The 27,888-nt window shown below is 41.9% G+C and overlaps 1 pseudogene across 1 annotated transcript in view; it reads right to left on the bottom strand.

Moving 5' to 3' along the window:
* Positions 1-27,888, bottom strand: part of LOC311223593 (adenylate cyclase type 1-like) — a 181,023-nt pseudogene that overhangs the window by 990 nt on the left and 152,145 nt on the right. The window contains exons 11-15 of the transcript in view: positions 25,820-25,936; positions 16,053-16,199; positions 8,308-8,406; positions 6,915-7,029; positions 1,297-1,421 (exon numbers count right to left, since the gene is read on the bottom strand). The product of the transcript in view is annotated as an adenylate cyclase type 1-like (transcript). The remainder of the gene's footprint in view (positions 1-1,296; positions 1,422-6,914; positions 7,030-8,307; positions 8,407-16,052; positions 16,200-25,819; positions 25,937-27,888) is intronic.

Raw genomic sequence — 27,888 nt, 5'->3', positions numbered from 1 at the left:
ATCTAGTATGAGTGTAGTATTCATGTACCTGTATCTTGTATGAGTGTAGTATTCATGTACCTGTATCTAGTATGAGTGCAGTATTCATGTACCTGTATCTAGTATGAGTGTAGTATTCATTGTGTACCTGTATCTAGTATGAGTGTAGTATTCATGTACCTGTATCTAGTATGAGTGCAGTATTCATGTACCTGTATCTAGTATGAGTGCAGTATTCATGTACCTGTATCTAGTATGAGTGTAGTATTCATGTACCTGTATCTAGTATGAATGTAGTATTCATGTACCTGTATCTAGTATGAGTGTAGTATTCATGTACCTGTATCTAGTATGAGTGTAGTATTCATGTACCTGTATCTAGTATGAGTGTAGTATTCATGTACCTGTATCTAGTATGAGTGTAGTATGCATGTGCCTGTATCTAGTATGAGTGCAGTATTCATGTACTTGTATCTAGTATGAGTGCAGTATTCATGTACCTGTATATAGTATGAGTGTAGTATTCAGTGTGTACCTGTATCTAGTATGAGTGTAGTATTCATGTACCTGTATCTAGTATGAGTGTAGTATTCAGTGTGTACCTGTATCTAGTATGAGTGCAGTATTCATGTACCTGTATCTAGTATGAGTGTAGTATTCATGTACTGTATCTAGTACAAGTGTAGTATTCAGTGTGTACCTGTATCTAGTATGAGTGTAGTATTCATGTACCTGTATATAGTATGAGTGTAGTATTCATGTACCTGTATCTAGTATGAGTGCAGTATTCATGTACCTGTATCTAGTATGAGTGCAGTATTCATGTACCTGTATCTAGTATGAGTGTAGTATTCATGTACCTGTATCTAGTATGAATGTAGTATTCATGTACCTGTATCTAGTATGAGTGTAGTATTCATGTACCTGTATCTAGTATGAGTGTAGTATGCATGTGCCTGTATCTAGTATGAGTGCAGTATTCATGTACTTGTATCTAGTATGAGTGCAGTATTCATGTACCTGTATATAGTATGAGTGTAGTATTCATGTACCTGTATCTAGTATGAGTGCAGTATTCATGTACCTGTATCTAGTATGAGTGTAGTATTCATGTACCTGTATCTAGTATGAGTGCAGTATTCAGTGTGTACCTGTATCTAGTATGAGTGTAGTATTCATGTACCTGTATCTAGTATGAGTGTAGTATTCATGTACCTGTATCTAGTATGAGTGTAGTATTCATGTACCTGTATCTAGTATGAGTGCAGTATTCAGTGTGTACCTGTATCTAGTATGAGTGTAGTATTCAGTGTGTACCTGTATCTTGCCCGGTACTCCGGTGGTGTCCATCCTGCTGGCTACATTCACTGTGTTTCCCCAGATGTCATACTGAGGCCTCCGCGCTCCGATCACGCCTGCCACCACTGGGCCCACGTTGATGCCTGTAACACGAGCACACAGCCATACATGAATGAATGAATGAATGAATGAATGAAAACTTTATTAACAGATTGCAGAATGGGTACAATACAGTACGGCTCAATGCACACAATTGTTAAGGGAATGCAGACCAGAGAAAGACTTTTGTCTTGTTTACGTCAGGGTCCCCCAGAGAAAGATTATATAAGATTATCTAAATTCCTTGTAAGAATTGTATGTGGATTTACTGCCACTTGCTACTTGCCCCCTCTACCTGTAAGAACTAACACCCCCCATGACGCACACACACACTTTTTTTTTCACCTTTTTAATGTTCCTGTTCACACATTAATTGCCAAGAACGAGTATACTCATTATTGCCCGCCATGCGAATATCGTTATTTCGTTTATTCGCTATATCTATTCATAATTCATGGCTGCAGCCTCTGCAGACCCTTCAGACCCTGTCTGAACTGGCAGACGGTCAACACCGCCCTCTACTGCCTTGCGGAGCACTCCATTGAAAATGGTCTGGTGTGTTTTCTGAGCCAATCTGAGCCGTGGGGGCGGGGTTTGAATACTCAAACGAGGCAGGCATTTACAACGACGGCATGGAACACTAACCCCGCCCACCCGTTCATGTGTAACGCTCAGTAATGTCGGGGACACGATCGCTGTGGATCAGAGACCAGGTAAGAACTCTATATATAAAATCTTGCGTTGATCTGATATTTCTTTCTCCCGTGATCAAAGCTATCTGTGTGGACTCTGTGTGTGCTTTCTACTGTTGGCTGCGGTGGGGGGGGGGGGGGGGGGGGCCCGCTACGATGGCCATTTCATGTATGCACGAGGAGATATAATAATGATAATCTAGTGTTGATTTCAGGATGATTAGATAATCAGCCGAAAAATTACAACGTGATGACTGGATTACACTAAAATGCCTTTTTCTCGTCTTTTCCTGGAATTACTCAGAATCACCCAAACCATACTCGTATTAAAAACGGTATAAAACGGAGATGTGTGGATGAAAAAATCTGTTTTGTGCATGTTGACTGGAAGTTCCTCACTGACAGTCGACTGGTGTATTAGACCCATAGCTATAATATAAGATATATTTTAAGCACTCGCAAATGTCGCAGTCTAAATCCATTGAATAAAGACCTGGCGCTGAAGGGGGATCAGCGCCCCCTGCTGCTGGCGGTCAATGTAGTGCATATGTAGCACATGGGGGTACATGAACGTGTGGTGTGACAGTGAGTATGGGTACAACTAATGTATGGTAGTGTGTCTATGGGTACATCATGGATGTGTTGTGTGGTAGAGTGTGTATGTAGGTATCGTTATTTTAGGTGCTGCACAAACTAATTCCGTTGTACTGTATTGTGCAATGACAATAAAGCTTTCTACTTCTACTTCTACTTCTACACGCACGCACACACACACAAACACACACACACACACACACACACACACACACACACACACACACCAGACCAGGCTGCAGAAACAAATTAGTGGGGGGGCATAAAATGTTCTCGGGGGGGCACAATGGTTTTTCAACACAGGTTCCCTTTTATACGTTTCAGCTGGGACAACGGCGCTGTGGCTTGCTTGGCGCTGCCCACGGTGCTGAACTAAACAGCAGAGAGGCAATTGAAAAATCTAATTTCTCTATCTTAAGTACATTCACTTATACAAAAACAGACTGAACGGATATATATAACAGACCTGCTGGGGCAGCGGACTGAGAGCAGGGGACACAGACAGGCTGGATAAGATGGTCAGGAAGGCCAGTAGCGTGGTTAGGGTGTAGCTGAACGCCCTAGCGAGGGTGGCGGAGAGGAAGAGCCTTGCTAAGCTCCAGGCCATCAGGGAAAACCCCTCCCACCCACTATACACAGACTTGGCTGACAGGAGGAGCATGTATTGTTATAGGCTCACACTACCTAAATGCAGCACTGAACGGCACAGGAAGTCCTTCATTCCGACAGCCATCAGACTATACAATGCATCACTGTGCCTCACTGCATCACTGAGCACAGAGTGACAGTTACCATCTTCCTGGACTTTTACTTTTTAAACAGCACTGTGCAATATTACACCTACTGTAGACTTCAGTATATTTTTACTGTATTTATTTACTGTATCTTTTATTCTATTTTTATTCTATTTCATTTTATTCTATTCTTAGGCCATTTGTTTTGTTATTCTTATTCGTGACTTGTTCTGTCTAAATGTTTAATGTTGAGTGATTTGGAGTGTCAAATTTCCCTCAGGATAATACATTTCTATTCTATTCTATTCTATATCTTTGAAAAGTCTCCATTTATTCAACACTTCTGAATTCACTGACAAACTGAACTGAACTGACAAAAATAAGGTGCATAAAAAAGCAAACAAAATTCCTCCACAGGCTACTCACCATCATTAGTAGAGCGGCAAGCGGCGTTTGGGGACAGAGTGAAATCTTCTTAAAACACTGCCCCTCCACTCATTCCTGAACTTTTTTGTTAAGTCCTTCTCAAATGCCAACTGAATTAAATTGGCCTTGCGTCGATGAAGCATACTAAGGCGATGTTCTGTAAAGATGTTCTTGAGGGTAGAAAACGAATTCTCACAGAGTGCCGTGCTAGCTTCAGTAGTGTTGTTGTTGACATCAGTGCCCACTAGGGCTGTCCCTGACTAAGGATGTGGATAGTCGACTTTGATTGACAAAAAAAAAAAAAAAAAAAATTTTTTTTTTTTTTTTTTTTTTTCAGGGTGGGCACAGCTGACTCAGTGGGCGGGCCAGGCCCCCCAATGCCCGCCCATGGCGCCGGGTCTGACACACACACACACACACACACACACACACACACACACACACACACACACACACACACACACACACACACACACACACACACACACACACACACACATTCTCAGAATGAGTAGAGAACATTGTGTTTCTTTTAATATTTTATTTTAGAATGATACCTCCTGTTTCTACTGTGTTTTATTGTGGCGTTTCTTTTTACAGTGGTGTCATTGTCTTATTTTAATTTATTCATAATGTCTTGTTTGTCTGTATGTAGCTACTGACCAGAGCAAATATAATTCCCCTTGTGGACAATAAAGAACATCTATCTAAAATGTTTTAGTAGGCTTACAGTAAGTCTTTGGTAGGCCAATTCAAAATATTGTAAGATTTGTAATATACCGTACATTGCCAATCTGTTGTGGAATATTTTAAATGAGCCAAACAGCGAAACTGTAGAAATTCAGATGAGTCGAATTGTATCAAAAATAGAACATAGTTTATTCATGTTTCTGTGGCCACAGAAAGAGTATTCTCAGTTTACAATCAGAGAGAAGATAATACGAGCGTCTGACCAGAAAGTGAGAAAGAGCTCTGGTCAGACTTACAATTAAGTACCAGCTGGGAATGACAAATGAAAACAAAGATGAGAAAATGAAAACAAAGATGGGCTTAGGGGGTTTGTTGTGTCTCACACAAGACTGGAGACAAGGCCAAATGTCATATCTAAGTTAAACTGTCTTGGGCCTTGGCCGTTGTTTCAAGAACACTGTTAAGACTGTCGCCCTAGTGTCTGAGCTGTATACTAGTTAACTATATTAACTAGTCAAGGCTGTACAGAGAATATGTATGTATAACAGAACTATGAACATGATAATATTTTCGACCACAACTTCTTTTCCATATGGGCAATCACAAAGAGTGAACATTTCCCATAGTGGTTACATGCAACATCATACTCTGTGCTGGGTTGGCTTGTAACCTGTCCAGAGAAAGTCATGTAGAACCCGCACACTATGCTGAAAGGTTGTGAAAGCGCTATCCCTTTGTTGTGTGGTAGTGAAAGGTTAACCCTTTGTAGTGTGGTAGTGAAAGCGCTATCCCTTTGTAGTGTGGTAGTGAAAGGTTAACCCTTTGTAGTGTGGTAGTGAAAGGTTAACCCTTTGTAGTGTGGTAGTGAAAGGTTAACCCTTTGTAGTGTGGTAGTGAAAGCATTCACCCTCTGTAGTGTGGTAGTGAAAGGGTTAACATTATGTAGTGTGGTAGTGAAAGGGTTAACCTTCTTTAGTGTGGTAGTGAAAGGGTTAACCCTTTGTAGTGTGGTAATGAAAGGGTTACCCCTTTGTAGTGTGGTAGTGAAAGCATTTATCCTTTGTAGTGCGGTAGTGAAAGGGTTAATTGATTCATATACAATTTCACAATGTTTCAACCCTGCTGGGTCTCTCCACGCACCAGGTCTACAGAGTATCCTAGAATGTACAGTACCCATTTTTTTGTATGCATTGATTGTTTGTTTATTTGTGTTCATAGTATGGGCCGATTGTGCTGTTTTTATTTACAGAGAGCCACCGATCAAAAGAGCTGGCCATTGCCATTTTCAGCGGCAGCCATTTTAGTGCCACAGTCCTGGCTCCATACCCACTGCTTATGATCCCATGCTCATTTCATCACATGACACTGTTCACATCTTTTGCACAATACTGCACAATTGCACAGCTCTGTTATATATCCTATGCCACTGTATTCTTATTCTAATTTAGTGTATATATTCTACAACAACCCTGCACGATTGTACAGCCCTGTCCTATTGTATCTTTATTCTAATTTAGTCCATTTTATTTGATTGTACTTTAATTTACAATTTATATTGTCTGTTAATGTTGATGCACCAAATGACCAAGACAAATCCCTTGTGTGTGCAAGCTTACTTGGCAAGAAAGACTTCAGATTCTCATCACGTAATTAACTAAAATGTGATTTCATTGGATGTGCACTGACAACTAATGCTTGTATATCTTATCGTGTGTTGTCATGTTTGTTTATGTGCTTGTTTAAAAAAAAAAAAAAAAAAAAAAAGATTCTCATCACGTTGGGCATCTTACTCCCGCAAAGCTACAGAGGGCCTGTTATCACAGGTCTAAAAAGGAGACACTGGTACCTATAGAAGTATCTCTCTCTCTCTCTCTCTCTCTCTCTCTCTCTCTCTCTCTCTCTCTCTCTCTCTCTCTCCTCTCTCTCTCTCTCTCTCTCTCTCTCTCTCTCTCTCTCTCTATCGCAGGCCGTGTAGATGGGGGGGGGGGGGTCCTTGTGCCCCTCAAGTGTAACGCGTCTGCAGACACAAACAAACAGCAGCGCCTCACCTCTACACAGGCCCTGGGGTCCTGCAGACAGGATGGCATTGTGTACATCAGGCCCTGCCGTGACCAAACAAGGCCCCCCTGTCGCAGCCTCCCCACAGGATACCAACACAATGGAAGCCAGAACTCCAGGTCTCGCTGTGACGAGCTTCCTGCAGGAGCAACTCTTTCTGCGATACGTTTCCTACCATACAGCCTTTACCCAACTTACCGGCACCGGCGCTTGACGGACAGTTGAGTTTGTGGCCCGGTGAAAGGGGGTCAGACCTGTGTGTGTGTGTGTGTGTGTGTGTGTGCTCATGCCAGGGTGTGCACATGTTCCTGTCGTGTGCATAGGTGTACATGCTCTCCCTCACCTACTCTCAAGACGAAGTCATTGTACGACTGGTAGTTGATGGCGTCCAGGACGTCGAACATCTCAATGGCAAAATCGGACACAGTGCAGAGGTGGGAGGTGATGGACTTCTTGGCCTGCCAATCACAGAGTCACATGCACGCATATACACATGGAGCACACAAACACACACACACACACACACACACACACACACACACACACACACACACACACACACACACACACACACACACACACACACACACACACACACACACACACACACACACACACACACACACACATCCATTTCTGATTCACCGACTCTGCACATTCCTTCTCATTTGATTATGGATATCATAATGTCACAATAGTGCACCGCAAAGACAGGTCAGCACTTTTATCACTGTAAGGTTTTTGCATAAAGTTTGGAAAAGTTTGCAAAAAAAAAAAAAAAAGGGCTCCTTTGTTTGTCAGCTCTGCAGGATTTCAGCTTGCAAGTGCAGGATATGCTGCTGACGCCACAATGCCTGATAATCCCAAGTATTTTTTACATGAGTATTACAATTTTTAGGGAACTTTATACATTTACTCCACTACATTTCAAAGGAAATATTACTTAATATTACAAATATACTTTGTACCTCACTACATTGATCTGAACCCATCAGTTTCTAGTTACTTATATTCTATTAGGATGCATATTGCATCGAAAACATTGCAAAATGTATGAAGATTATACACTTTCACATTTGAAGCCTGTCAACTCCAAGAGGACGTAATCAGAGCAGCGTAACTGGATCACATACCACTTTAACCTATAGAGGTCAATGGATCGAGGATCGAATGCTCCCAAGCACTGGAACACACAAACGTCACGTAGAATGCCGTACTTTCACGTTAGATACTTCAGTACATTCAATAGCAAATACCTCTCTACTTTTACTTAAGTAGAATTTGAACGGAGGACTTTCACTTTTCCCGGAGTAGCCTACTCATTCATCTGGGTATTTCTACGTTTACCTAAGGATTACCTCAGGAACCGTGTAGTACTTCATCCACCAGTGGATAATCCCTCACGGAGGATTTGTGGCGTTGAATCGTGACAGTTTGAAATACCCCGCAGGGAAGAGAAGCTACCTGGGAAGACTAGGCCTCTCAAACACGCTGTGTGTGTTCAAGTCATTAGGAACCAAACCAATACGTTACATAGTGTACATACAGGCGGCTATTTTTATCATGTGCCGCGCGTGGTTGCTTGTGTGTGTGTGTGTGTGTGTGTGTGTGTGTGTGGGGGGGGGGGGGGGTGAAGGGGGGGGGGCGAAGGGGACAGCAACCCTCCTAAGTATGTAGTGTGTACACACACACACATACATAAAATCACACACTAAAAATAGCTTTTGCATGTGTACCTTGGAGCCGGTCGTAGGCACTAGGCCCACTGCAGACATGTAGGTGCTGCCAATGGTCTTGATTTTCTCTATGTCCCTGTAGCATTCCTTATCCATCAGCTGCAGAGAGAGACAGTGCACACGTATGGTTACAAGAAACACTGGTGGATGTAATCCATTACATTACTGGGGGAAGGGGGGTGGGGGGACACCAATCGGATCACCAACAGTTGAAAATAAATAGTTGATTATTTATTGGACTGATCTGGAATGTTTCTTTGAAGAGAAAAGGGCATTTTGAGTATGGCACAATTGTTTTTTATGTTAATCAATCAATTGAATTAATAGATAATAGTAATAATAGCGTTCAAATTATTTTTTCTAACCTTTATTTAAACTCGAAAGGCAACAGAGGTTTCCCTCATTTACAGTCACGTCGAGTGTATACAGAAATAAGCAACAGAAAATGCATATAAAACACACAGCATATAAAATCACAACAATAAGACAACAAGACGAGGCAAAAAGTAAGGATAACAAATCAAAACACATACAAATTACTATCTTTAAATCAGAACCAATTGTCAGTTTAACATTATATTCAACAACAACAACAACAACAACAACGACGGATTTTTTTTTTATAATAATAATATTAATTAGTAAAGCACTTTTCAACATAAAGAAAAGGTCTATAAATAGGTTGTAGAGGCAACGCAATTGAAAAGTTATTCAGAGTAATCAGATTATGTGAATTATTTTGAATAATCCAATGAATTATGTTGCTGATAACAATTTTAAGCAGGTCCACACATTTAGGTCAACAAATACGTCACCGACCCTCAGCTATCGTCACAATCTCCTCCAAGAACACGGCATTACCAGAATAAGTGATGGGTGACTGTAACCAACTGCCCCAATACCTTCAAGCTCCCAACAGAATACAGATATGGCATGTATCCATCTACATTTATTGCACACACATCCACCTTTAACATTCACCTTAAACACTTTTAACACTACACCATATTGTATCTATTTATTACAAAAAGATTTGCACTACATCCATACCTCATCTTTGCATTTTGCATTTAATTTTTTAAAGTTAGCATTTTTGTACCTCATTGTTTGCATTTTGCACTTCATTTCAAACCTTTATTTATACTCGTGAAAGCACTGAGGTTTCCCTCATTTACAGTGATGACGAGTTAACAAAGGACACAAATATCATAACAGTTAATAATTACAATGAATTACAATTACTACAATGATGGATTAAAAACAATTACATGATTCAGTACATAGGTCAAGTGCAATGCCTTTAAACTCCATGAATGACGGGAATGTTCCGAGATTTAGAGTCTTTTGCAGGGTATTCCATGTGTATGGAGCATTTTGTACTTTAGGTTGTATGTTGTATATTGTATCTTTTGTACAGTGTTTCTTATTCTTTTGACTTTTTTTTTACTGTATGAAGCACATTCTTAGGGGGCTCATACAGAACCAAGCATTTCACTGTATGTACTTTATACGTGACAAATAAAACAGAACTTTAACTTGGCAAAAGCATGATGGATCACAATTACATTTACAAGACATTTACACTAAAGGAACACACCAACATTATGGGAAATGCATTTACCATCTTCTTCTAGCTTAGCACAAATTAATGGAAGCAGATACGGACAAGCTAGCCTAGCAGTTGGCCAAAAACACCTCTTCTGGAGTTTTAAGCTCGGATAGTGGTCCGTATCCGCTTCCATTCATTTATGATAAGCTAGGCTGGTTGGCAGCTGAACGCACACAGAGAGGAAATTGGTATCTATCTTCTTGTCTGACTCTGGAGAAGACGGCAAGTGGTAATTTCCATAATGTTGGCGTGTTCCTTTAGAATCGGAACCTCTGCAATAACCACTGCTGGACAATAGAGACCTACTGAGCTGAAATAAACTTTTTTTTAATCCACATGAAGAAAGGTAATCCTCATTCTAGCTCTACAAGAAAGACTGTCAGGCTTTAAAACTGTGTAGGACCCAGGCCTAGAACTGCGCCCTGAGAGAGGGAACTGCGGCCTGAGAAGGAGGTTTGCCCTGAGTGGGAGGTTCGAAGGGTCAAAGTCGGTATCAAACAGGAGGGAAGACTGTCAAGTTTTAAACTGTGGATACCAAACAGAAGGTAAAGACGACTTTGAACTGTTGAACAGAAATACAGAACTATTTTATTGCACTGTAAAAAAAACTGTGATTTTATATGTCAGCACTTTATGTGCTCATTTCATGTCTATTCTATTCTACTACTTATTACACTGAACTATTGCACTATCTTACTCTGTTTATTCTATCTTACTCTTTCTATTATTGTCTATTTTTAAAACTGAACCAAACAAAACACATACAAATTACTATCTTCTTTAAATCAGAACCAATTGTCAGTTTAACATTATATTCAACAACAACAACAACAACGACAGATTTTTTTTTAATAATAATAATAATATTAATTAGTAAAGCACTTTTCAACACAAAGAAAAGGTCTATAAATAGGTTGTAGAGGCAACGCAATTGAAAAGTTATTCAGAGTAATCAGATTATGTGAATTATTTTGAATAATCCAATGAATTATGTTGCTGATAACAATTTTAAGCAGGTAATCAGTAACAATCTGTTCAAGGATTCTATTTTTAAAAACAATCTCCTCAAGTCTGAGCAGTGTGTATTGTTTATCACATCAGGTCCACACATTTAGGTCAACAAATACGTCACCGACCCTCAGCTATCGTCACAATCTCCGCCAAGAACACGGCATTACCAGAATAAGTGATGGGTGACTGTAACCAACTGCCCCAATACCTTCAAGCTCCCAACAGAATACAGATATGGCATGTATCCATCTACATTTATTGCACACACATCCACCTTTAACATTCACCTTAAACACTTTTAACACTACACCATATTGTATCTATTTATTACAAAAAGATTTGCACTACATCCATACCTCATCTTTGCATTTTGCATTTAATTTTTTAAAGTTAGCATTTTTGTACCTCATTGTTTGCATTTTGCACTTAATTTTGTACTTTAGGTTGTATATTGTATCTTTTGTACAGTGTTTCTTATTCTTTTGACTTTTTTTTTACTGTATGAAGCACATTCTTAGGGGGCTCATACAGAACCAAGCATTTCACTGTATGTACTTTATACGTGACAAATAAAACAGAACTTTAACTTGGCAAAAGCAGGCAGGAAGGAGAGGTGATGGATCACAATTACATTTACAAGACATTTACACTAAAGGAACACACCAACATTATGGGAAATGCATTTACCGTCTTCTTCTAGCTTAGCACAAATTAATGGAAGCAGATACGGACAAGCTAGCCTAGCAGTTGGCCAAAAACACCTCTTCTGGAGTTTTAAGCTCGGATAGTGGTCCGTATCCGCTTCCATTCATTTATGATAAGCTAGGCTGGTTGGCAGCTGAACGCACACAGAGAGGAAATTGGTATCTATCTTCTTGTCTGACTCTGGAGAAGACGGCAAGTGGTAATTTCCATAATGTTGGCGTGTTCCTTTAGAATCGGAACCTCTGCAATAACCACTGCTGGACAATAGAGACCTACTGAGCTGAAATAAACTTTTTTTTAATCCACATGAAGAAAGGTAATCCTCATTCTAGCTCTACAAGAAAGACTGTCAGGCTTTAAAACTGTGTAGGACCCAGGCCTAGAACTGCGCCCTGAGAGAGGGAACTGCGGCCTGAGAAGGAGGTTTGCCCTGAGTGGGAGGTTTGAAGGGTCAAAGTCGGTATCAAACAGGAGGGAAGAATGTCAAGTTTTAAACTGTGGATACCAAACAGAAGGTAAAGACGACTTTGAACTGTTGAACAGAAATACAGAACTATTTTATTGCACTGTAAAAAAAACTGTGATTTTATATGTCAGCACTTTATGTGCTAATTTCATGTCTATTCTATTCTACTACTTATTACACTGAACTATTGCACTATTTTACTCTGTTTATTCTATCTTACTCTTTCTATTATTGTCTATTTTTAAAACTGAACCAAACAAAACACATACAAATTACTATCTTTAACACTTTAATCGCCGGAAACGCCGAAACTCGTCATTGCCCGCCATGCTCATTCTGCCGAAGACGCCGTAACACGTCTTTGATATCAATATTTCAAAAATCTGTGATCGAAATCATATTTCTCTCCCGGGGACCTGAGATATACTGCTGAGCTCCACTCAACTCTCTAACGGTTCAAGAGCGCCATCTGGTGGCCGATCGGCAGATCGCCCAACAGGAAGTCATGTGGATGAAGTGGTGCTCACCCATATTTCGTCCGGGCACTCGCTATCATTAGCAGGACTCCATCTTGACACAGTGAACACCGATCAGTGCAAATAACTCGACAAACAACATGATTTGGACGTATATACTATTATACAACCTGGAAATGGATCGGGTATTTATACATCCCATAATAGGAATATCTCTGCTCCACGCTCATCGCCCAACGGCGCGAGGAAGATACGGTAAGATCCAGCGTTATTTTCCAACGTGTTCTTTACTAACTGCGCTGATGATCATATCACCCACACTAGATGAATGATATAACGTTGCCCACGGAATTATAAACGACCCCCCGCCCATCCGGTCATCATCAGATCATACGTAGTAACTTCTAGAAGCATCTCCAGTTGAAATTTTTTATCTGGCACCGATCGCTACCAAACTGTATTTGATCATCAATATAATGCATTTGGGGCTATAAATCAAGTTCTGGAGAAAGCTGCAGAAAACGATAAAAACATACTTATACTTTAGACCGTATTTTAGTATGAATATGTGAATGAAAAAGTATAACGTTGCTACACCCTGAACAATAGATATAGGACATTGAATGGGCCATAATAATGTCAATTTAGCAATACAATTTAAAAAGTTATAGCCCTGCAAAGAAGGGGAACTTCTCCATAGACAAATAGAGATGGCGAGGGATGGTAAATTATGAATTTAACCATGGCGATCAAAGTGTTAAATCAGAACCAATTGTCAGTTTAACATTATATTCAACAACAACAACAACAACAACAACAACGACGACGGAATTTTTTTTAATAATAATAATATTAATTAGTAAAGCACTTTTCAACACAAAGAAAAGGTCTATAAATAGGTTGTAGAGGCAACACAATTGAAAAGTTATTCAGAGTAATCAGATTATGTGAATTATTTTGAATAATCCAATGAATTATGTTGCTGATAACAATTTTAAGCAGGTAATCAGTAATAATCTGTTCAAGGATTCTATTTTTAAAAACAATCTCCTCAAGTCTGAGCAGTGTGTATTGTTTATCACATCAGGTCCACACATTTAGGTCAACAAATACGTCACCGACCCTCAGCTATCGTCACAATCTCCGCCAAGAACACGGCATTACCAGAATAAGTGATGGGTGACTGTAACCAACTGCCCCAATACCTTCAAGCTCCCAACAGAATACAGATATGGCATGTATCCATCTACATTTATTGCACACACATCCACCTTTAACATTCACCTTAAACACTTTTAACACTACACCATATTGTATCTATTTATTACAAAAAGATTTGCACTACATCCATACCTCATCTTTGCATTTTGCATTTAATTTTTTAAAGTTAGCATTTTTGTACCTCATTGTTTGCATTTTGCACTTAATTTTGTACTTTAGGTTGTATATTGTATATTGTATCTTTTGTATAGTGTTTCTTATTCTTTTGACTTTTTTTTTACTGTATGAAGCACATTCTTAGGGGGCTCATACAGAACCAAGCATTTCACTGTATGTACTTTATACGTGACAAATAAAACAGAACTTTAACTTGGCAAAAGCAGGCAGGAAGGAGAGGTGATGGATCACAATTACATTTACAAGACATTTACACTAAAGGAACACACCAACATTATGGGAAATGCATTTACCGTCTTCTTCTAGCTTAGCACACATTAATGGAAGCAGATACGGACAAGCTAGCCTAGCAGTTGGCCAAAAACACCTCTTCTGGAGTTTTAAGCTCGGATAGTGGTCCGTATCCGCTTCCATTATTTTATGATAAGCTAGGCTGGTTGGCAGCTGAACGCACACAGAGAGGAAATTGGTATCTATCTTCTTGTCTGACTCTGGAGAAGACGGCAAGTGGTAATTTCCATAATGTTGGCGTGTTCCTTTAGAATCGGAACCTCTGCAATAACCACTGCTGGACAATAGAGACCTACTGAGCTGAAATAAACTTTTTTTTAATCCACATGAAGAAAGGTAATCCTCATTCTAGCTCTACAAGAAAGACTGTCAGGCTTTAAAACTGTGTAGGACCCAGGCCTAGAACTGCGCCCTGAGAGAGGGAACTGCGGCCTGAGAAGGAGGTTTGCCCTGAGTGGGAGGTTTGAAGGGTCAAAGTCGGTATCAAACAGGAGGGAAGACTGTCAAGTTTTAAACTGTGGATACCAAACAGAAGGTAAAGACGACTTTGAACTGTTGAACAGAAATACAGAACTATTTCATTCACTGTAAAAAAAAACTGTGATTTTATATGTCAGCACTTTATGTGCTCATTTCATGTCTATTCTATTCTACTACTTATTACACTGAACTATTGCACTATTTTACTCTGTTTATTCTATCTTACTCTTTCTATTATTGTCTATTTTTAAAACTGAATCAAACCATAAACAAGGTGGCCTGTTGGGATGTTAGATCCTAATGTGAAAAACTGTGATTTTATATGTCTGCACTTTATGTGCTAATTTTATGCCTGTCTTTTTTCTGTTGTGAAACACTTTGAGCTGCAGTTTCTGTATGAAAGGTGCTATACAAATAAAGTTTTATTATTATTATTATTATTATTATTATTATTATTATTATTATTATTATTATTATTATTATTATTATTATTATTATTATTATTATTATTATTATTATTATTATTATTATTATTATTATTATTATTATTATTATTATTATTATTATTACTGAGCTTTGTATGTTTGTATGTATACAAAGCTCTATAACGAACTGCAGCGGATTCTGAGGGTTAAGTCAATAACTCGTCCTAACTAATTATTGCAAGTTCACATTGTGTTTTCAAAGGGATCAACAGAAAGCTCAAAGAGTCTCAACAAAGACTGGTGGGGTGAAAAAACACAAGCTGCGGCTGAAATACAGAATAAAATTACCCTTTTCTCTCTGAAGTCTCCTTTCAAATCCTCCAGCTGAGATGTTCATTTCCGGTTAATGGTGCCTTCTTCTGTGGTTTCCTGGGAAAGTCATTAAGTCATTAAGGCGCCATTGCCGGAAATGAACGGCTCGGCTGGAGGATTTGAGAGGAGACTTCAGAGAGAAAAGGGTAATTTTATACCGTATTTCAGCAGCCGCTTGTGTTTTCATCCCACAGCCTTTTGTCAAGCTTTCTGTTGAACCCTTTGAAACTACTATGCAAACTTGCAATAATGAGTTAAAAACTAGTTTTGACTTAACTCTCAGAATTTGGGGCGGTTCGTTATAGAGCTTTGTATATACATACATACAAACATACAAAGCTCCATAAAGCGAACCTCATTCAGACCTCTCTCTCTCTCTCTCTCTCTCTCTCTCTCTCTCTCTCTCTCTCTCTCTCTCTCTCTCTCTCTCTCTCTCTCTCTCTCTCTCTCTCTCTCTCTCTCTCTCTCTCTCTCTCTCTCTCTCTCTCTCTCTCTCTCTCTCTCTCTCTCACCTCATCGAAGTCGGCGATGATCTCGTTGAGCAGCCTCAGACACTCCACGCCCATGTTGTTCCCGTCCAGCTCGATGTAGAAGTCGTTGAAGTTGGCGATGGAGGCGAACAGCACTCCGACCTGAGCGTAGGACTGGTAGTACAAGTCCTGGAGGAGAGCAGGAGAAACTGTGAGGGCTGAGCGTAGGACTGGTAGTACAAGTCCTGGAGGAGAGCAGGAGAAACTGTGAGGGCTGAGCGTAGGACTGGTAGGACAAGTCCTGGAGGAGAGCAGGAGAAACTGTGAGGGCTGAGCGTAGGACTGGTAGTACAAGTCCTGGAGGAGAGCAGGAGAAACTGTGAGGGCTGAGCGTAGGACTGGTAGGACAAGTCCTGGAGGAGAGCAGGAGAAACTGTGAGGGCTGAGCGTAGGACTGGTAGTACAAGTCCTGGAGGAGAGCAGGAGAAACTGTGAGGGCTGAGCGTAGGACTGGTAGTACAAGTCCTGGAGGAGAGCAGGAGAAACTGTGAGGGCTGAGCGTAGGACTGGTAGGACAAGTCCTGGAGGAGAGCAGGAGAAACTGTGAGGGCTGAGCGTAGGACTGGTAGGACAAGTCCTGGAGGAGAGCAGGAGAAACTGTGAGGGCTGAGCGTAGGACTGGTAGTACAAGTCCTGGAGGAGAGCAGGAGAAACTGTGAGGGCTGAGCGTAGGACTGGTAGGACAAGTCCTGGAGGAGAGCAGGAGAAACTGTGAGGGCTGAGCGTAGGACTGGTAGTACAAGTCCTGGAGGAGAGCAGGAGAAACTGTGAGGGCTGAAAGACAACCTGCTTCCACGTCATTCCTCATAGTGGATGAGGACAGATCTTGAAGGTGATGGTACACGGCTGGCTTTTAAAGCCAACAGAGATGGGTAATGTTAGGGGGGGCGACAGTGGCTCAGGGGGTAGAGCGGTCGTCCGGTTATCGGACGGCTCTCGGTTCGATTCCGGCTCCTCTCTGCAGTATGTCGAAGTGTCCCTGAGCAAGACACTTCCCCCGCCGTAAATGTGTGAGTGGATGTGAGGCACAAGTTGTAAAACGTTTTTTGGATAAAGGATTTACCATTTTAAAATAGTAATGGAGACTTATTTTCATTCTTTAATTGGCTGACTGAGCTCTCGTTACATGGACTAATGGTAGACAACAGAGAAATCAGAGTTCTTGCAGTTTTTGCTGTATTCCGTTTCCGCATTAGGTTTGTTCGTGTTGTATTTGTCGCCTCCACCGTCGGTGTGTGAATGTGTGAGTGAATGGGTGAATGTGAGGCGTAAATGGTAAAGCGCTTTTGGATAAAAACATTATATGAATGCATTCAAGTTCAAGTTTCTTTAATAGTTGTCATACAGAAGTACAAAATACTTTTATACAAAATGCTTCTTTCTGTTACGCTCCAGAGACTGTGCTAGACAAAGGATAAGTATGAAATAAAATAAAATAGTATAGCATGTAAAAATAGAGGTAAAAATAGAAGTCACGTACGTAGACACAGTGTTCAGTATATATATAGTACAATGTTCGATGCAGAATAGAGTAACTGAGTTACCATACAATATATAATATACTATGCAATATACTAATATACAATACTATATAGTGCAAAGCAGAAATGGGATGAGGTACAATTTAGGTACAATTTACAGTAAGGTAACAGTGCATTTGATGGTTGTTGCATAGTGTTATTGTTCGTTGAGCAACCTGGGCCCCGTTCCCCGTACCTGGTTCAACTAAGTCGATCAAGATGTCATTATCCAGATTCAGTTAACCCGATGTTTGATGCCGGGATTTTCCTGTTCCTCGAAGGTGGATTCAGTCTCGTTAACTCAAGCCAGACTTGAGACCCAGGATAAGTGCGCGCGGCCGCTCCAGTTGAAAAGCCAGCACGTATCGATAGCAGAGATCCTGATTCTCTAGCGGCATTGATTGATTAATTGATTTAAAACTTTATTAACATATTGCAGTACGGCTCAATCGCCTCGCCGACAAGTTAAATGCGTTATCTATAGGCAAATTTTAAGTCCCTCATTACCTCAATCAATCAGATTATATTTCTTTAAACTTGCCTGCTGGATTGAATAATCAAATGAGATCTTGCTAGCGAAAATAATTAGTTAAAACTGTTATACAGAATAACGATACGGCTCTCTTCCCATTGATTGATGTATGGTCGATATTTTACTTATCTCCACTGTGGTGTAACGGGTTCTTCTTTTGACTTTCACGCAGACGACCGGGGTTCGAAACCTAGTCTTTCCCTTCTTTTTGCGATGTAGGAATAATTCAATTTGGTGCACGTTGAGAGCTATATAAAGAATGACATCCTCAATGCATGTAGATTTATAATATTTTAACTTGAAACTAGGCTACTTTGGCGTATAATCATTAATATTATATTCCAAAAAGTTATATTGGAAACACGGGGTTTCGAACACCGGTCGCTGGGTTGCCAGGATTGAGCACTACCGCTGCGCCACTGTGCCAGATGGGATAAATTCATTGTTTATACATTAATGAACGAGAGACCCGTGTTTAGAATATTCCTTATTTTGAATGAAGTTTTATCTCTTTATCCTCATTCATTAATGTGACGTCAACGGCTCATTCAATTTCTCAAATCCGTCAAACAGCGCATCTCATCAGACATCTTAATCCCAGTTACAATTAAAATAACCACATAATGTGTACATCGCACCGAGCGAGCGCCACGGTATATATAACGTGCATTATTTAGGACAAAGTGAATTTAGTATCAGCATTTTGGGTCTATTTTACATTTCAAAAGACCCCTCTGGAAGAATGGAGCACAAAAACGTAATTCAGAATGGTATAACGCAGATCGTAGACTGTGGGAATAATTTCAGGAAACGCGCTGTCACTTTCTTTGCGGGGGCGTGGCTGTGCTTCATCCGGCTAACTTGAACTTAAACCCTGCTTTCGACCAGGCTCAAACTTTTGGATCTGTTGTCATGGTGATTTGGACAATCCAGGTACGGGGAACCGGAAAGTCCGGCTTAAGTCAGACTTAACCGAAAGTTATCCGGCTAACTCAGTTATCCAGGTACGGGGAACGGGGCCCCTGATGGCCTGGGGATAGAAGCTTCTTCTGAGTCTTTCTGTGCTTGCCATGAGACTCCGGTATCGCTTGCCTGACCGCAGCAGTTCAAAGAGGCAGTTGTTTGGGTGGCTGGAGTCCTTAATAATTCTCTTAGCCTTACCCCTGCACCGCTTGTTGTAAATGTTCTGGAGAGTGGGAAGCCCCCCTCCAATTGTGCGTTCGGCTGAACGTGCCACTCTCTGTAGTCTGCTTCGGGCCTTTGCGGTGCTATTCCCAAACCAGGAGGTGATATTGCCAGTCAGTATGCTCTCTATTGTACATGAGTAGAAGTTCTTAAGGATCTTCTGACTGACTTGGAACTTCCTTAGGCGCCTGAGGAAGTAGAGGCGTTGTCGTGCCTTCTTCACAACACTGTCAATGTGTGTGGTCCATGTCAAGTCCTCGGATATGTGGGCTCCAAGGTACTTAAAACTGTTCACTCTCTCAACCGGTGCCCCGTCGATGCTGAGGGGGCTGTAGTCCCTGACCCCCGACCTCCTAAAGTCCACAATCATCTCCTTTGTTTTGCTGACGTTCAGTGAGAGGCTGTTCTCCTGGCACCATCCCGCCAGGACCTTGACCTCTTCCAGGTAGGCCCTCTCGTCGTTTGCAGACCACTACTGTGTCATCAGCAAATTTGATGATTGTGTTGTTGTTCCGCTGAGCCACACAGTCATGTGTGTACAGGGAGTAGAGGAGGGGACTCAGAACACAGCCCTGGGGGGCCCCTATGTTGAGGGTGATGGATGAGGAGGTGCAGTTGCCTGCTCTCACCACCTGGGGTCTGCCTGTCAGGAAGTCTAAGACCCACTGGCAGAGGTCATAGTTCAAGCCCAGGTCCCTGAGCTTGGCTATGAGTTTGGAGGGGACTATGGTATTGAATGCTGAGCTGTAGTCGATGAATAGCATTCTCACATAGTTCCCCTGCCTCTTGTCCAGGTGTGATGCTGCTGTGTGCAGCACATGGGCTATGGCGTCCTCTGTGGACCTGTTGGGGCGGTATGCAAATTGCAGGGGGTCCAGGTTGATGGGGAGGGAGGAGCAGATGTAGCCCTTTACTAGCTTCTCAAAGCACTTCATGGCTATGGAGGTGAGAGCTACAGGGCGGTAGTCGTTGAGGCAAGCAGGCTTGGATTTTTTAGGTACAGGGATGATAGTGGACTTCTTCAGGCAGGTGGGGATGACAGCCTGTTCTTAGGACAGGTTAAATATGTCAGTGAATACCGGGGCCAGTTGGTCGGCACAGACTTTTAGGACGCGGCCGGGGATGCCGTCCGGTCCTGCTGCCTTCCTGATATTCACTTTTTTAAAGGTCCTCCTCACCTCATGCTCTGTTACCCTGAACACTGAGTCTCCATCAGCAGACCCCCCCCCCCCCCCCCCCATTGCCGTGGCTTGTAGGCTGGTGTTGTTATTCCCAGCCTCAAACCTTGCATAGAAGGTATTGAGGTCATTTGCTAAGGAGATATCACTGTTCAGTTTGAGGGAGGTGCCTTTGTAATCTGTCATCGTTTTGAGGCCCTGCCACATTGCTCTGGAGTCAGCCTGTTCAAACTGAAGTAAAATGTTATTCCTGTAGCGCCGTTTTGCTTCTATTACTGTCCTCCTTACGTTGTATCTCGCTACCTTGTGGTCATTCATGGTGCACACTTTCAGAGCTTCACGGACGGATTTGTCTACCCAAGGTTTTTGATTTGGGTAAACTCTTATTGTGGTAGTGGGGATTGTTTCTTCCACCAAAGTACGAACAAAGTCCAGCACTGTCTCCGTGTAGTCATTAATGTTATCTGTGTTGTCACGGAACACACTCCAGTCTGTGCATTCAAGTTTATTTACCTCGTCGTGGAGCTTCGAGAGCGCGTCACCTGTGTTAGCTTGTGGTGGAATATACACTCCGACCAGGATGATCAACGTTAACTCCCTCGGGAGAAAGAAGGGCCAACACTTGATGGATATATATTCCAGGTTGGGGGAGCAGTGGTTCGAAAGTTCCTTCACGTTGCATGGATCGCTCCAATTGTTGTTCAACATGAAGGCTATTCCACCTCCCCGCTGCTTGCCGGATTCTGCTGTACGATCCTTGCGGTGGATGAAGAAGTGTTCGGCCGGTTGGATAGCGTGGTCTGGAACGTCCGGCGTCAACCACGTCTCGATGAAGCAGAGAACATTACAATCTCTAACGTCTCTTTGGAATTGAATCCTTGCTCTGATGTCGTCTAGTTTATTGTCTATTGATTGTACATTGGCTAGCAATATACTGGGTAGTGGCGTTCGGTGTCGCCTGGTTCTCAATCTGTTACGGACATCCGCTCTCCGTCCTCGTCGCCTGGATCCTTTGTTCCGTGGGTCGAGGTATGGTCCTGATGTTCTCAAGATCTCAACAGGCCATTGTTGTGGTTCAGAGAGCTGATCCAGAGAGTAATCCAGTTGGTAAATTTCCCGTAATCCAATGTCTATGAGTGACTGACGGTCATACACATTAAATGCACCTACAGTTGGTACAAACAAAACTCTTAAAACTATAAATATTAACAAAAGTAAGCACAGTCTCGACGGAGCGCACAGACAGGCAGCCGGTCGTTGCGGCGCCATCTTTCATTTACCATGTTGCCTAGCAATAGGCAAAATCATTGTGGATGACATAGTGCGCTTTAAGGAACAAAGACATCAAGAACAAAAATACTCATGGTCATAGCTGGTGGAAAGATTACAAAAAGAAAATGGGGAAACCTTTTGAAGCAATGGTGTTGGACAATGTTTCACTCAGCAGTAGGGGTGTAACGGTACACAGAAGCCACGGTTCGGTACGTACCTCGGTATTGCGGTCACGGTTCGGTACAACAGACATTTTTTTTTAATTATTATTATTATTATTATTATATATTTATGATAATTAAGATAATAATTATTATTAAATAGAATAATTTTCTATAGGCTTGCCATGGTAGTCAAGGTGCTACCACAGGTGGCATTCTGTGTTCAGGCATCCACTGAGTAAATTAATTACTTTAACAACTTATCCTTGTTAGGTTTCAGTTTCACTTGTAGAGAGGATTTAACTTCACAAGACTGAAAACTAGAGAACAGATGACATGTTACAACAATGGCAGAGGATTATTTGGATTTAAACACAGTAGCAGTTCAACTGGAGAGGAGCTCAGATGATCAGTCCAGAAAAGTATGTTTATTTTTTTATTTTTTTTTTCTGTGAGAGTCCGGCGGGGGAGAATGTTGGTGTGTGTGTTGGCGACGCATGTGTGTGTGTCTTTCCATTGGTTTCATTTGGTTAACATTATTGGGCGAACAAGAAAACAAAAGAAAACTGTAAAATTGTAATGATCCTGCAGCTGTTCCAATGTAAATGTGCCTTCCTCCGTGCACTTTCGCCGGCTCTGAAGTCGGACTCGGTGTGCCCGGCCACGCGCGCTGTTCTCGCACGGAACTCGCGAGTGCCTGCATGCGCGACTGGTGTGTTTGCGCTGTGAGGCGTATTCTTGGTATGGCTGCACGTACCGCACCGTGACGTAAAATTCGCGGGACGAATACACGTACCGTTATACCCCTACTCAGCAGGGATGGGGTTTGCAATGAATTGGGCCATAAACAATCAGATAATTAAGACTGGTCATTAGTGGCAACATTGCCCATCCACGTTGCCTGCAACTGTACACGCACACACGGAGCAACTCAATATAAAGTCAATTCAAAAGAGCTGAATGACCTGGGAAACCCAGACGACGTTATGGCGGACCAGTTGGCTATTTGTCGCCTGGGAAATTTTGACCACTGCTGAGCTTTTGTCAATTATCCTCCATGAACAGTAAATCAGATACTTATTTCTTAGATACTTATATACTTATTCCCTAACTTATTTCTCTACCGTCGTCAAAGCAGTTCCGTAAAATAAATCTTCTGCCAAAATGACTATAAGGATCTTTCTCATCATTCTCGCCCAAAATAGTGCTTTCAAAGCACTCTACAACATTGAATTTGGAAAAACTACAGAAATAAACTCCCTTGGTTAAAACTTTCTAGTTCCCCAAGACCACCACAAAGACACAAGCCTCTCCCCTCCCCCCACAATAGGTCAGAATAGAATGACCCATCACCTGAGTAGTGTGCTGTGTACACACAGTCGGGTGGTGATACACTTGGTAACATTTTGGGCAATGCTGTAGGGCAACATCGCCAAAACTCCGCTGCATTGACCACATGGCAATGTTGCCCTATCACATCGCCCCCAAAAAGTCAACTGGCATATTATCGCAGCCTTCAGGGATGACGTGAAAAGGATGGGATGGGATTGTTGAGAGCTACAGGTTGTGCCACCGTGGTGCGGAAATGATTTTTGAAAAGGGCCTCTATGTCGGCGCAGAGAATTGATGGGCGATCCAGGCAGCAGAGTAACATGGTCCTCTGACATGAATGCAGTGTGTGTTGATGACCTTCCACCTAGAGGAAAGGCCATTCTACACATTCCAGCCTTGAATGGTCGCCACTGTGCCGGAAAGACGCTTCCTGACCCTGGTGTTTACAAAACAAACCCGTGTCCTCGAGAGCGGACACACATTTCCTGGTTCGCAGGCCCAGGATGTTTGATTTCATCACTTTCTGGGAAGGGGGAGGGACTGGGGAAGGAACGGGGACCAGTGGAGGGGACGTTCCATCGATCACTGGGAGTGGACGCACACACTGCAAGGTTGTCACGTCACGCCTCCACCCGACACCATGCCAGAACTCCATCTAAACACCATACCAAACCTCCATCTTAACACCACACCAGAACTCCATCTAAACACCATACCAAACTTCCACCAAACCCCACACCAGAACTCCATTTAAACACCATACCAAACCTCCATTTAACACCAAACCAGAACTCCATCTAAACACCATACCAAACTTCCACCAAACCCCACACCAGAACTCCATTTAAACACCATACCAAACCTCCATTTAACACCAAACCAGAACTCCATCTAAACACCACGGCAAACCTCCACCTAAACCACACCAGAACTCCATCTAAACACCTTACCAAACTTCCACCGAACACCACACCAAACCAAACAGGCAAAGCAACCAGAAATATCCTAAAGAAAGACTATTTTTATCAGACTGGATACTGTGGACATCAAGGCCTTGTTGAGCATAACTAATCTTGGAATATCGGAATGTGATCTGACCTCTGATCCAGGATCAGTGCTCCAAACCTTAGAAACGCAATGACATCACTGTCCTTCCCACTGCATTTAGGGCCCCGCCTTCCTTAAAAGGCCCTCCAACCAATAAGAATAGTTTTTAAAGATAGTTATTTCATTGGTTGTAGGGAGGTCAGTTAGCCAATCAGAGGGTCCCTCCAAACATCAGTCATCAGGGTCATCAACATAATTAGGATCGAACGGCAACACGTCGCTGGTACCCCGCCGGTGCGCTGATCTGATTTAGGGTTAAAACGGAAGGGTCCCCAAATACTTTTTTGCCTATAAGGTCCCCAGAAGTCTAGGGGCGGATCTGCGTAATGAATACAGAACCTTGTTAAGTCTGGTGTTATCTTTCCCAATTCTTCCGGATAGAATAAATTCAAGGTTGCCACGCAACACCAGCAATTTGCCGAACATTGGTTGCCAACTAAAATGTAGTTCCAAAAAGTGAGAACTGAATCAAGGAATGCTTAAACAGTTTGAAAAAGTGTTGAACGTTTTTTTTCTCCCCTCACATACAAGGCTTTATGGCAATCTATCCACGTGAATAGCTTGACTGTTGAGCCATTCACCCTCTCCTGGAAAGCATTTGCATCAGTCACTGGCTGTGGTCCGATTTTTTGAGTGTGAAATACTAGACTGTTCTGGCCGGGACAAGATACACAGTATACGGTTTCCAGGAACACTCTTGAGGAAATGGGTCCTAGGCAGGCAAAAGCTAAAAACTCCTTAAAAATATATATTCTGACGGTGCTGCCAGGCGCTGAGGTGCATTAAGATTCTAGAATGTAGGGTTGGTAACTATGATTAGTGATCATTTATAGCTTTTATTAATAACCGTTGTGTTATTCCACCATGTGTATATCTATCCTGTCTGCACATAATCCTTTTACATATCTGATGATACTATCTGTGTATAATATCCCTTACCACGCTGCTGGCCAGTATGACTTACTACCATACTGTCTTTATACCTGTATCACTGTACATATTAATACTACAACTCAGTACATACATCTGATTAGGACTTTACTCAGTAGTACTAATTCATATATTTTATACCCAGTTTAATCACCTGTACATTATATATTACTATTGCACTTTACTGTTACATTTGCACTCTGGTTGGATGCCAAACGTATTTCCATTGTACTGTACTTGTGCAAATGACAATACATTTGAATCTATTCTAATCTATTCTAATCTAATCTAATCTAATCTAATCTAATCTAATCTAATCTAATCTAATCTAATCTAATCTAATCTAATCTAATCTAATCAAATCTAATTGTATCTAATTGTATCTAATCTAACCTTGACCTCACTGGAGACGTCACACCCCACCGCTAACATAAAATAGAGATAACTTGATATCCTAATTTGTTTAACTTATTCCACAAAAACGATTTTATGCATGCATATATATATATATGTAAAATATAGTGTAACTCACCATGTTCCGGGGGTTGGACATGAGGAAGTGCTGGGCGACATGAGCAGGTAGCAGGTTGAACAGGATCCTCTTGTTGTCCAGCTTCACCTTCTCCATGTCGTCCCTCTCCTCCTCCGCCTGGACGCCCAAAACAAGAGCACAGAACCAGAGATCAGACATTCACCTGGACGCCCAAAACAAGAGCACAGAACCAGAGATCAGACATTCACCTGGACGCCCAAAACAAGAGCACAGAACCAGAGATCAGACATTCACCTGGACGCCCAAAACAAGAGCACAGAACCAGAGATCAGACATTCACCTGGACGCTCAAAACAAGAACACAGAACCAGAGATCAGACATTCACCTGGACGCTCAAAACAAGAGCACAGAACCAGAGATCAGACATTCACCTGGACGCCCAAAACAAGAGCAGAGAACCAGAGATCAGACATTCACCTGGACGCTCAAAACAAGAGCACAGAACCAGAGATCAGACATTCACCTGGATGCCCAAAACAAGAGCACAGAACCAGAGATCAGACATTCACCTGGACGCCCAAAACAAGAGCACAGAACCAGAGATCAGACATTCACCTGGATGCCCAAAACAAGAGCACAGAACCAGAGATCAGACATTCACCTGGACGCTCAAAACAAGAACACAGAACCAGAGATCAGACATTCACCTGGATGCCCAAAACAAGAACACAGAACCAGAGATCAGACATTCACCTGGACGCCCAAAACAAGAGCAGAGAACCAGAGATCAGACATTCACCTGGATGCCCAAAACAAGAGCAGAGAACCAGAGATCAGACATTCACCTGGACGCCCAAAACAAGAACACAGAACCAGAGAAGAGGTTTAGTGGTAAGATAAGACATTCAATATGGTATATATAGGATATATATTTTTTGAATTATTATTATTATTATTTTTTTTATATTTAAATTATATCAATGTTTGGATTGAAATCCTTTAAATAGAGAGCAAGGAGTACAATGTGATATAAATCCAATAAGAAATGTGACTCTTTTTATAATCTACTGTTTTAAATATACAGTATCATGGTATTATAACTCACCATTGGAGTTCTTGGTCAATGACTCTTGTAATTGCTTATCGTTATCACTAGAGGGGGGTAATGACTCACAAACGTGATACAAGCAGCAGCTCTCGTTCTGCAGATGATCAGCACACTGATGTGACCACACGCATCCATGCACTCACAAATGAATGCAAGTACACAGACACACACACCACACACACACACACACACACACACACACACACACACACACACACACACACACACACACACACACACACACACACACACACACACACACACACACACACACACACACACACACACACACACACACACACACACGCACCAACAAACAGAGAAAGCATGTATTGTAATGCATATATGCACACACATCAGATGAATGGGGATCTGTGAAGGAGCATCCTGCGATGAGGAACAGGGTAGATTATGGTAATAAAGCTCTGTTCACTTCATATGGACAACATTTCAATATATATACATATAGTCTGATTTTCGCACAAGTATAAATGAGTTGGAGAGGTCGATTTGGCTCCTCTTGCAGAAGTGTTGCCCTTTGACCTGCAAGAGGTAGCGCCGCAATGGCGGCAAACGCAGGACTCCAGAGGCCCCGCCCCCAAGGGACAGCTGAGGTCCACGCACAGCATGAATGATGGTGCGTTCAGCCTGTCCTCGTCAACTCGTAAATTTGAAACTCTACGACGTGACCGTGAGGCGATAGCGTTTCGGGTGCTAACAAGTCTGTCAGGATGAATTTGATTCAAACTGGCAGGGGCAGATTCAGCCGTATCATTCAACCATTCTTTCCTCAATGCAGGTGGTTCGATCGACGTTTAGGAACCGTAATACGTCACTCAGCATCATATCACTCAGGACGTGTTGTTGTTTGTGATTTTGGGGTTGGTGACATTGGCTCAGGAGGTAGAGACCGGTTGTCTGGTAATCGGACAGTTCCCGGTTCGATTCCCGCTCCTCCGGGCAGCATGTCGAAGTGTCCTTGAGAAAGACACTTAACCC

Source organism: Notolepis coatsorum (genome assembly GCF_963971535.1).
Source record: "Notolepis coatsorum genome assembly, chromosome: 2".
In the NCBI taxonomy this organism is placed as follows: domain Eukaryota; kingdom Metazoa; phylum Chordata; class Actinopteri; order Aulopiformes; family Paralepididae; genus Notolepis; species Notolepis coatsorum.
Note: the sequence above shows the minus strand (reverse complement) of the source record. Positions and strands in the feature narration are given on the sequence as shown.